This window comes from Cryptomeria japonica, chromosome 8, assembly GCF_030272615.1.
Source record: "Cryptomeria japonica chromosome 8, Sugi_1.0, whole genome shotgun sequence".
Lineage (NCBI taxonomy): Eukaryota > Viridiplantae > Streptophyta > Pinopsida > Cupressales > Cupressaceae > Cryptomeria > Cryptomeria japonica.
Window position 1 is genome coordinate 486,639,230 of NC_081412.1, and position 13,550 is coordinate 486,652,779.

Consider the following 13,550-nt stretch of genomic DNA (forward strand, 5'->3'; position numbering starts at 1 on the left):
TGTTTCTGAACACATGTAGGTTGTGTATAAAAATATTGAAAACATACCTCCTCTACCGAAGACATACATCAAGAGTCCTGTAAAGCCGAAGAGAAAATGTGGAGATGATGTAAACATGAATAGTTCAATTATAGTTCATTTTAATGTTAACTTTTCGAATGTGAATTATATAATATAACTAATATTAATCGTGGTTTGTTTTTCTTGTGTAGGATCCTTCAGAGCTGAGCAGTGCGGCAAAGAGGATTGATTTTGATGATCCATTAGTATCTTAGGATGTTATATATATTTTTGGGATGCTTACATGTGTAGTTGGCATGTATATTTTGTATATGGACATACATTCACGTATTTAGACATACATTTTGTTTGAGTTGGCGTTTATGCCATATTTGTGTATGGACATACATTTGTAATCATTTGACATTTTTATACATACAGAAGTTGATATTCAATCATATAAATTGTTGCTCATTTGTGCATGGTGTGATCATGGAAATATTTAATCTTCATTCCAATAATTAACAATGGTTAATTATGGTTATTTAATGAACAATACAATTCATTTCATTTCATCGTAAGTGTTGTTTGTATAATGAACAATATAATACAATTCATTTAATGAAAATACTTGATACAATTTATTATTACCCTATGCATGGTCCTATTTTCCCCCCCACTCGGTTGAACGCTCGGGGTCATACCCTACCGGCGTCGTCCCTTGAGCACCCTAAGTGCTAAAAATAGCCAAACTTTGATGGGCCCTAACTCAGAATCTGTGGTACTTGCAAATGATCTGTTTGAACCTACAGGGCCATGAGAGGGGTCCCTACAAAAGCCTATCTCAGTTTTTCAAGCTGCCCTACGGTTTTATTAGGGCAGCAATTTTTCAGTTGGCAAAAAAATCGTCAATCTCATTCAATCGAATGTTGTCGTGTGGCCTATTTCTCGTTCTTCTCATCACGATGATGAACCATCAGCTCCAACATGTCCTGTTAGGCATTATTACCCTATGCATGCTCCTATTTTTTCCCCCCACTTGGTCGAACGCTCGGGGTCATACCCTACCGACGTCGTCCCTTGAGCACCCTAAGTACTAAAAATTGTCGAACTTTGACAAGCCCTAACTTGGAATCTATGGCACCTGCAAATAATTTGTTTGAACCTACGAGGCCACAAGAGGGGTCCATACAAAATCCTATCTCAATTTTTCAAGTTTCCCTACGGCTTTATTAGGGCAGCAGTTTTTCGGTTGGCAAAAAAATCATCAATCTCATTCAATCAAATGTTGTCGCGTGGCCAATTTCTCATTCTGCTCATTGCGATGACAAACCGTCAGCTTTGACATGTCTAGTTAGGCATTATTACCCTATGCATCCTCCTATTTTCCCCCCCCACTCGGTCGAACGCTCAGGGTCATACCCTATCGACATCATCCCTTGAGCACCCTAAGTGCTAAAAATTGTCAAACTTTGACGGGCCCTAACTTAGAATCTGTGGCACCTGTAAACTATTCGTTTGAACCTACGGGGCCCCGAGAGGGGTCCCTACAAAATCCTATCTCAGTTTTTCAAGTTTCCCTACGGTTTTATTAGGGCAGCAATTTTTCAGTTGGCTAAAAAATCGTTAGTCTCATTCAATCGAATGTTGTTGCGTGCCCAATTTCTCATTCTTCTCATCATGATGATGAACCGTTAGCTCCAACATGTCCATTTAGTCATTATTACCCTATGCATTTTCCTATTTTGCCTCCCCACTTGGTCGAATGCTCGAGGTCATACCCTACCGACGTCGTCCCTTGAGCATCCTAAGAGCTAAAATTTTCTTTGAAGAAAGACGCATGTTGATTAAAGCCCTTCTCACTGCATTTCTCTGCATGGTTGAAGATGATGGTAGATATGGTCATTTCTAAATAGCAATACATTCACTTCACTTAATGTTTATGCACAAAATTTAATCTCATTAATGCACAAAGGATACCATCACCAAGAGAGGGTCTTGTCAATGGCGAATGATCTAGCATGAACCTATATTTTTAAGAATTGTTAGTCTACACATAAATGCATGGATGAACATAAAGGATTTATGATAATCACTTCAACTGAAATGCATGATAATAAATGAAAAGGTGGGATTATATACCATAAATATATGTCCCTTCTAATTATATCAACATAACATACTATGTTGACGCAAAAAACATAATGTGATACTGTTGCATATCATCAAAAAAGACCTGCATGAGCATAAAGGTTTTGTGATAATTATATCATCAAAAATTGTCAAATAGTTTTCTCTAATAACAAAAATTGTAAAGAAACTCAAATGCATGATAATAAGTCGTGTTGCAAAAATACATCCCTTCCAATTATATCGAGTGTGCCCGCTATGTGCATGCAAAAACCATGTGCCAAAAAAAAAATGTTCATCAATAGACCTGCATTTTGAACACATCCTTAATATACACGTAACAAACTTGAACATTAAGGTTTAATGATCATTGTTTGAAATGAAATGTATGATAAAAAAATAAGGCACCATTAAAGACCTAGTACTCAAGTATGCCTAAAGGGTCATCTCCTTGCTTAAGAGTATCCATTATTGCTTCATGATCAATAGTAGTCACTGTCCATAGCTCTTTGGTCTTCGGTTTTGCTTGATGCTTCAACAAATTGACATTTGTAGCTATAATAAGGTGTGAATATATTATAATGGTTTTGTGTCTCTCATAGTCTTCAAATGCAGGTATGCCATTCTTTCTAATTATGTATGTTCGCAACCAAGTTCCCACAATAACAACTAAACCTGGAGGGTATATGAACCCGTCATCATCTGTCACTAGTTGTGTTAGCTTTTGTTTTCCTTGTACACATCGTGCCAACCAATATTCTAATCTCTCTTCATTCCCTTGCGGTGCAACAACTGCAAAAACATGTCCTGGCTCTACAAGATCCGATAGATGGTCATACTCAAGTGAACTTTCCATGTCATCATTTGACAAGGATATTGTTTGAGATAAAGGAGTTAGATATTGGGGAACCCATGTATCAACCCACTCACTTGACTCGCACTGATCCCAATCACACCAAACACAACTCTGACAAAAAAAAGCCAATGCTCGCGTCCAAATGGTCCGTGTACTTACATCTGAGCTGAGAAATGAATGCATCTTTGAAGAATCTTTAATTGCTTGACAATCCAATCTATCTCCCATTGTGCCCTCCTCAACCAACCAAAAGACTCTGGTCACTTCTAAATCAAGAGTACCTCCATGTGATAATGTTGAACTACACCAATCAACAATAGAACGTGCATCAGAGAAATTTTCACCTGAAATCCACAATTGCTCCTTAACTAGAGCTCTCTTCAAACATGCACCTGCTCCATCATGCTCCCCCTTCCCATGCCTTGCCTCAAAAAAACACCAAATATGAGGTATATGCCTCTCTACATGCATTCTACTCAACCAATAAAGCATACGGGCATTCTTGAATTGACTCATACAGTCATCTGACCATATGATATGTCGATCAATTGCAATATCTTTCTCATGGAAGAACTCAAAAAAATTCTCGAAAGAATGTTGCACATACTCGGAGGAGTTTGATCTATCATCACTCATATAAAAATGATACTCCCTGATTATCTTCCTGTCCTCTTCTGTACTATTAGGAGCATGTCTATATGTAATGTGAACAAAAATAGCAATCTGGATTGAATTGTAGTACTGAGATTGTACCTCATTTTGTGGTTGCAATGTACAGTTCTCTGCAAAATCAACCACTGATACAATAATTCCAATCAGGAAAGAGTTCTTACACATCCTAAATTGTTGATCCAACCACTGAGACCTATGGGTGTGCCTTGCATACTTGTAGAAAATATTTTCCTTAAAATCCAAAATAAAATCAGCAATACTCACTTCCCTTGAGACTAATTCGCATCTAGAACCTTCACCTCCACTCTTCAAAGTATATTTCACTGTCTCATATCTTTTTTTCTCAACATAATTCTTTCCAAACTCATGTTCGCTGCCCTCATGAAAACATGAAACAAACTTTGACAACCCACCACATTCTGAGCACTTCTCATTCAAACAATCATTTCTATAGAAATAGCAGCCATCATCTCTAGGGCATAAAAATAGATCTTGCAAGTCTCTTGATGATCTCAGAAATAGCATTGCACCACACTCCTGCAACATCTCATTAGTATGCATCGTAAAATGAATATGACATAAAAGTTCATGGTACATTGAAAACTCCACATGGTACTTGCAACAACAAGTATTGTGAATCTTAAGAGGAACACAATAAAATGGTTTCAAAGATTCAAAGGCCCTTTGTGATATTTGGAAATTTGGATGTACTTCACAAAAAAATTTGTACAACATTATTTGGCTTGATTCCAAGAAATGTTTGGGATGTAGTGTGCAGTCTCGGTTACCGATTCTTAATTTCAAAACATCCTTTATATTGGGTAACACTCTAGAATTAGAGTGCCAAAATTGTTGAATCTCCTCCTTCACATTGTCAGTCAACTTTCTATCAACACTTGTAAGCCTCCCACCAAAAGCCCACGTATCTTGTTGAAGTGGATCGTCAAGTCTTTGTCTTCGTGCAAGTGCACTATCCAAAGTTTTATGGTTTATGTTAAAATCAACACAAGTTTATCTCATTTGATGAGCCTTCCTCAATTGATGGCTTACCAAGGAGGTTGTAATCACTCTTCGAGTGGCTCTCTTATCTCTTTCTTTGGTATTCTTTCCAATAGAATTAAGAGTGTCAAATAGATTTTTGGAAATAATATAATTTCTCTCCATCTTCTTGTCCATACAACTCTTCAATTTGTTTATAAATGGTCTCATCTTTATCATCTTTAGCAATTGAACAAAGAGTTGGCATTGCACAGTCAATGTCTTATTGCTAAAATTTTGGTTGAAAAGTTGTGTAGCCCACAACCAAACGGTTCTTGTTGACCTCTTGCCTTCAATATTCGCAATCATGTTCTCATCGATTTCAAATAACCATTTTGGGGTTCTTGAAGGTCTTGGATTTGGAATTTGTCTTTCATCCATGAGAGGGTCTTCATTTCTAAAGTAAATAGCTGTTACATATGGTTCACTTGGTTGAGCAATTCCACCTTCAATGTCAAATTTTTCCACATTTTCACCTCCTATGTCAAAATTTTCAACATGTTGAGCATTTTCATTATCACTTTCAACATTTTCAACATTTTCAAAATTTTCACTTTCAAAATCTACATTTTCATTTTGAATAACTTGTGACACATTTTCAAATTCAATTTCCTCTTCACTTGAAGTAACATTAGCAATTTTTAACATACCTTGTCTTCTCCTCCTATGACCTTATCTATCTCTTTCTCTATACACTTCAATTTCGTCATTTGAAAGTTTTCTTTTGCGTTTAGACTTTCGACGACTACTACTCCCCATTTACCTCCACAAAGATGCTCCTAAATGATTGACAATGTAAGATTTGACTTTAAGAATCTCCCAAAAGCACAAATTTGTCTCAACCTGTCTAAAAACCCATGATCATCGACATAAAATAGAATATGTAGATTGTGGGTAGTTGGAATCCACAAAATGTCCCACAAGGTTCTTTTTTATTTACAAAAATCGGATATCCGATTTTAATGTATAAATTTGTGGTCCCAAATTTTTTTCCTGTTGCCGCCTTTTTTTTTTTACTGTTGCCACATTAATGGCAATGACAAAAATTGGATATCCGATAAAATCCGATATTTAATTTTATTACTCATATTTTAGAGAGAGAGAGGAGGAGAGGGAGAGAGAGAGAGAGAGAGAGAGAGAGAGAGAGAGAGAGAGAGAGAGAGAGTGGGGGAGAGGGAGAGAGAGAGATTAGTGGAGGAGAGGGAGAGAGAGAGATTAGGGGGGGAGAGAGAGAGAGAGGAGGAGAGGGGGAGAGAGAAAGAGAGAGAGAGAGAGAGAGAGAGAGAGAGAGAGAGAGAGAAAGAGAGATGGGTCATATTGTATCATTATGGGTCATATTGTGTCCTAATGGGTCATATTATGTCATATGACCCCTTTAAGACATCATATGACCCCTTAGGACACAATATGACCCCTTATGACACCATATTGGGTCGCTTTGGGTCTTATGGTGTCCTAAGGGGTCATATTGTGCCCTACGACCCCTTAGGACACCATATGACCCCTAATGACACCATATGGTATCATAAGTGGTCATATGGTTGTAAGGGGTCATGGGACACCATATGACCCCTTAGGACACCAAATTGTGTCATTATGGGTCATATTGTGTCCTAAGGGGTCATGGGACAACATATGACCCCTTAGGACACCATATGATCCCTAACAACACCATATGGTGTCATAAGGGGTCCTATGGTGTCCATAGGGGTCATATGGTGTCCTACGACCCCTTAGGACACCATATGATCCCTTAAGACACCAAATTGTGTCGTTATGGGTCATATTGTGTCCTAAGGGGTCATGAGACAACATATGACCCCTTAGGACACCATATGACCCCTAACAACACCATATGGTGTCATAAGGGGTCATATGGTGTCCATAGGGGTCATATGGTGTCCATAGGGGTCATATGGTGTCCTACGACCCCTTAGGACACCATAGGACCCCTTAGGACATAATTTTATGTCCTAAGGGGTCCTATGGTGTCCTAAGGGGTCGTAGGACACCATATGACCCCTATGGACACCATAGGACCCCTTATGACACCATATGGTGTCATAAGGGGTCCTATGGTGTCCATAGGGGTCATAATTGGTCATGGGATACCATATGACCCCTAAGGACAACATACGACCCCTTATGACACCATATGGTGTCGTTAGGGGTCATATTATGTCTTGGGACCCCTTAAGACACCATATGACCCCTTAAGACACCAAATTGTGTCGTTATGGGTCATATTGTGTCCTAATGGGTCATATTGTGTCATATGACCCCTTTAAGACATCATATGACCCCTTAGGACACCATATGACCCCTTAAGACACCAAATTATGTTTTTATGGGTCATATTGTGTCGTAATGGATCATATTATATCATATTGCCCCTTGAAGACATCATATGACCCCTTAGGATACAATGTGACCCCTTATGACACCATATTGGGTCGCTATGGGTCCTATGGTGTCCTAAGGGGTCATATTGTGTCCTACGACCCCACAGGACACTATATGACCCATAACGACATAATTTGGTGTCTTAAGGGGTCATATGGTGTCCTAGGACACCATATGACCCCAATGGACATCATATGACCCCTTATGACACCATATGGTGTCGTTAGGGGTCATATGGTGTCCTAAGGGGTCATAAGGGGTCATGGGACACCATATGACCCCTTAAGACACCAAATTCTGTTGTTATGGGTCATATTGTGTCCTAAGAGGTCATGGGACAATATTTGACCCCTTAGAACACCATATGACCCCTAACGACACCATATGGTGTTATAAGGGGTCCTATGGTGTCCACAGGGGTCATATGGTGTCCTACAACCCCTTAAGACACCATATGACCCCTTAAGACACCAAATTGTGTTGTTATGGGTCATATTGTGTCCTAAGGGGTCATGGGACAACATATGACCCCTTAGGACACCATATGACCCCTAACGACACCATATGGTGTCATAAGGGGTCCTATGGTGTCCATAGGGGTCATATGGTGTCCTACGACCCCTTAGGACACCATATGACCCCTTGAGACACCATATTGGGTTGTTGTAGGTCCTATGGTGTCCTAAGGGGTCATATTGTGTCCTACGACCCCTTAGGACACCATAGGACCCCTTAGGACACCATAGTACCCCTTAAGACACCAAATTGTGTCATTATGGGTCATATTGTGTCCTAATGGGTCATATTGTATCATATGACCCCTTTAAGACATCATATGACCCCTTAGGACACCATATGACCCCTCAAGAGACCAAATTGTGTTGTTATGGGTCATATTGTGTCCTAATGGGTCATATTGTATCATATGACCCCTTTAAGAAATCATATGACCCCTTAGGACACCATATTGGGTCTCTTTGGGTCCTATGGTGTCCTAAGGGATGACCCCTTATGACACCATGTTGGGTCTCTTTGGGTCCTATGGTGTCCTAAGGGGTCATATTGTGTCCTATGACCCCTTAGGACACCATATGACCCATAACGACACATATGGTGTCCTAGGACACCATATGACATCACCATATGACCCCTAACAACACCATATGGTGTCATAAGGGGTCATATGTTGTCCTTAGGGGTCACATTGTGTCCCATGAACCCTTATGACCCTTTAGGAAACCATACGACCCGTTATGAGACCATATTGGGTTGTTATGGGTCCTATGGTGTCCTAAGGGGTCATATTATGTCCTACAACCCCTTAGGACACCATATGGCCCCTAACGACATAATTTGGTGTCATAAGGGGTCCTGTGGTGTCCATAGGGGTCATATGGTGTCCTACGATCCCTTAGGACACCCTATGACTCCTTAAGACACCATATTGGGTCGTTATGGGTCTTATGGTGTCCTAAGGGGTCATATTGTGTCCTACAACCCCTTAGGACACCATATGACCCCTAACAACACCATATGGTGTCATAAAGGGGTCCTATGGTGTCCATAGGGGTCATATGGTGTCCTACAACCCCATTAGGACACCATATGACCCCTTAAGACACCATATTGGGTCGTTATGGATCCTATGGTATCCTAAGGGGTCATATTGTGTCTTGCAACCCCTTAGGGCACCATATGACCCCTTAAGACACCAAATTATGTTGTTATGAGTCATATTGTTTCCTAATGGGTCATATTGTGTCATATGACCCCTTTAAGACATCATATGACCCCTTAGGACACAATATGACCCCTTATGACACCATATTGGGTCGCTATGGGTCCTATGGTATCCTAAGGGGTCATATTGTGTCCTACGACCCCTTAGGACACCATTTGACCCATAACGACACAATTTGGTATCTTAATCTCTCTCTTCCCCCCTCTCCCCTAATCTCCCTCTCCCCCTCCCCTGATGTCTCTCTCTCCCCCCTAATCTCTCTCTCTCCCTCTCTCTCTCTCATCGCTAATCTCTTTATCTCTCTCTCCCTTCCCCCTCCCCCCTAATCTCTCTCTCTCTCTCTCTCTCTCTCATCGCTAATCTCTTTATCTCTCTCTCCCTCCCCCCCCCCCCCCCCTCTCTCTCTCTCTCTCTCTCTCTCTCTCTCTCTCTCTCTCTCTCTCTCTCCCCCCCCACTCCCCCCTCTCCCTCTCCCTTCCCTAATATCATATACTAATTTATTTATAAATCAATATATTAAAATATTATATATTAATATACCAATAAACATTAGATTAATTATGTGCAAATTTAGTTAGTGAATTTACTTATTAAAATTGGATATCCGATTTGTGTTTTAAAATTTTCAAATTTCAAATGTCGGCTCGGGAATGCTTTGGGATTTGGCTTGGAAGTGACAAGCCTGGAAAGTCAACTGAAAAAACGTGTTTTTTAGTATTCCTTGATTTTCCAGACTTTACACTGGTGGCTGACGAATTTTTTGTAGCCAAAATTGATAAAATGAAAAGGGTTTTTTAAGGACATTCTTAGCTTTCCAACAATATAAGGCTTGTCTTATTTTGACTTTAATAAATAATTATTATTTATTTTCTAATTGAATTCTGACAATAGTCTTGATTGATAGACTGATTGAAAAACACTCGTAACTTTCAAATGGTATAACATTTTTTGAATCCAAAACATGCATCACATCCTATGCTTTGTCTACTATAGGGGAAAAAAAAAAAGACATTCATAAGGTTTTGACCAAGTGAAGGTGGTCAGACGTAGGAGTTTCTGAATTTCTGAAAAAGTTGTAGTAAAAAATTCATAAATAATTATTTACTTTATAAAAAATTATAAAAAAAATGTGTCACATCCGGACATGAGTCTAATACTTATATTATAAATATTATAAAAAAATATTATGATTTGATTGTGATTAGGGTTGTCAGACATACGTCTACTTCTTATCTTTTTCCTGAAATTTTAGTACCACTACATTGAAATTTGAAATTTTCATCAAATAGGATTTTTTTTTTCCAAAAAACAACTAGTAGCTTAGAAACTATATTCAATTTTCTATAGATTCCATTCTTACATATTTTAAAAATAATGTTCACAACTTATTCAAATTTTCATGTCAAGTTGCATTACTCTGATTTTCTGAAATTTCATTGCCACTTAAGGGCTTGTTTTGGCACACCATGATCCTACACATACCCTTCTACATTTGATGATCACACTTCTTGTGATGATTCAAATTTTAAGGAGAACTTTGGGTACTTGAAATTGGGTATTCTCACATGTGACCCCGTTCTTGAGCCTTGCATTTCATCTCCTCCTATTGATATCACATCACCTATTGCACCTGATGATGTAGATAGTGTGACAGTTTTGCCTTCTTCTGATTCAGTGCAACAGGATATATCTTGTCTTCCAACTTCAGTTGATTGGGATGCCTACTTGACAGACATTGTAGGTTTGTTTGTGGAGTCCTACATTACAGATTTGGGAGACATCATTGATGACATTCATATTCTCTTTGATGAAGATTATCCTTCTTCGATTGTTGTGAGGGAACACTCCGACCCTCTTGTTCATTCTCTACATGATCATTCTTTCGAGGTTGACATGATTGTGGATTTGTATGTACAACAATTGGAAGAGGTATCTTTATCTTTAGAGGAGACATGTGAGTCTTTGGGACTTGTTCTACATTCATCTCCACTAGATCTTGGAGTACCTTTTTCAGTAGTGTGGAGTAGCTCACCACCTTTGGAGGGGGTATCTTTCATCATTGACATGGGGACACTTGAGCAGTTTTCAGATACTTCGTTCATCATGAGTTTTTTTCCTACATCTTCCCTTCATGATTGGGGAGACTTCATGGATACACATTTGATTTTGTTTCTTCCTAAGGGGAGGAATGTTGTTCAACATTCATGGAGCAGTTACTTCATTCATCTTCGAGCTTCTACCATTGGTGCAAATTCTACATTGAGGGGGGGCTACCTAGCTTCTCTTCTTCTCTCATATGGGGGGGACTTTTTCCTCACATGGGGTTTTGTTCATCACACACTTCTATGAGAGTTCTCTTGTATAGTTTTCATCTCTCTTTTGGGGGAGGGTTTTTTTCCCATTGGGTTTTTTTCTCTTTCCTCACTTTATGAGAGATTTCATTGCTTTGCTTTGCATTTACATTTGTACATGGTTACCTAACATGGCCTTGTGGTCAGAACCCATCTTGCATTGCTTAGTTGCATTGTAGACTTAAGTGCATTCCCCTAAGTTGCACCTAAGGGGGGGTGTTGGTGTAATTATTTATTCATGTTGGATATTATTACACCTTACTTAAGTTTACTTAGGATAATGCATTTCATAGTAGTTCTGGTATGAGATACTTGGGTGTTTGTGCCACATTGGGATAGTGTGTGTAGGAGAATTTCCACCTTTTGTGGTCTTGTTGTTACATTCCACCTTCGGTGGGTGATCCATCTCATGTGGAATATTATATTGTTTCTCCTACCTACCACACCTATTTCCTACCTACCCTTGTTTCTTATTGAGCCACATGTCATGTTTGTGTGCTCACATATCCATATAGTCTTTCCTATATAAGCAGACTCATCTGCATTGTATGTAACAACAACTATTGAACAATTGATCATTTATCTATTGATGAGAATACCGTTTATTCTTGTCCTATATTTTGTCTCTCTATTTTGTACTTTTCATTGAGCTCTTGATCTTGGCAAAATCTCACAATTTTCATAGTTTGAATCAAATCCCTAAATTGATTTTATTACCTATATTTTCAAAAATAGAAAAGATATTATCAATAAATTTTTTTTAAAAAACTATTTAAAATAATCATTTATTTTTTAAATATAAATAAATCTAAAAAAAAGCCTATAAAATCTATCATTCCTATAAGTTTGCTTCAATAACACCAATTTTTTTCATCCAATCATAGTGTAGATAAATAATTTCTAGTTAAAATTATAAATTTCAACTTTATAAAAATTAAGTTTATTTTGAAAATAAAAATAATAATCACTTGTGATTGGTGCAAGAAATCAATTAAATAGGCTAAGTGAATACAATACTATTGCCTAGGGCAAGTATTGTTTTAGTTTTGCTTTTTATTTTTTAAAAACATTGTTTTCATAAAATGTAATAGAAATTTTGTTTTCCTATTTTTAAAATAAACAACATTGCTTTTACAAAATTAATAACAAAAATAGAGTCTGTTTTGTTTTAGTTTTAGTTCTAGTTTTTATCGACGAAGGTTTTTTCATCTCTTGACTATAATACACCTCACGGGTGCAATTAGATGCATAAATTCTTTTTTATTTTAAGTTGATTATCTTGTTAAAAGTGATTTTTAAAATAAAAGAGAATGTTTTTTAGTTAATATATATCTATTTTGTATTTGATATATTGAATTTTATTTAATTTACCAATCATTTCAAAAATTTAATATGAAATGATTTGCATGCAAAAAAGAATAAATTAGAATTGAAACTTAATTTCAAATCTAGGTTTTAGTCAACTTATTCTAAAATTATAATAAATGTTTATGAATTTTAAAAAATATAGTTTATTATAATTTTAAAGTTAATTGTAACTTTAAAAATATTATGGTGATTTGATTAATAATTTTAGATCCAATAATACTTAATCCCACATAGCAATAGAATTGTACTTTTATAAAATTTAGAATATTTATTAGTAATGTCAACTTTATAATAATCCTAACCATAACCCTTATAATACTTAATTATGGTTTAATTCTAGACCAAGGTGCACACAAAACTAATTTAAAAATAAAAAATCACAATTATAATTAAGTTATTAGACACAATACAATATCTAAAGATTTGATCTAAATAATGCAAGAACATGCTCTAACTACTTTATGCATTATTTAATATATGATAAATCTTAAAGTTGGGATTTGGATTGTGATTCAATTAATGTTAATGATTGTTTTAATCTATTATTTATATTTTTTAGGTACATTTTTATTAATATTCTTATAAATTAAAAAATCAGTTTAATTTTTATTTAATTATTTTTTAATTTAAATTATTTATTATTTATTATTTATTAGAATTTTTTTATTTTTTATTTTTAAAGCAAGAGTGGCAAGCCACTGATATATATATATATTAATAAGATAACTGATTCAAGAGCTCAATAGGAAAAGAATTGGGAAGAAAACCCTATGTCCTTGCTCAGATACAATGAAAAGAGAAGTCGGGGCTATAAGAAGGGACCCCCCAAAGATCCAAAGGGAAAAGGACCTGCCCATAGTACAAACCTCATAGAGACCAAAATTGAGAGTAGCGAGACAAGACAAATCTAGAATAAACCTTAAAAAACTACCCCAACAACCGGATATCATGAAAACTTGGGGAGCAACATTCCGGTTACCGAAACACAGTA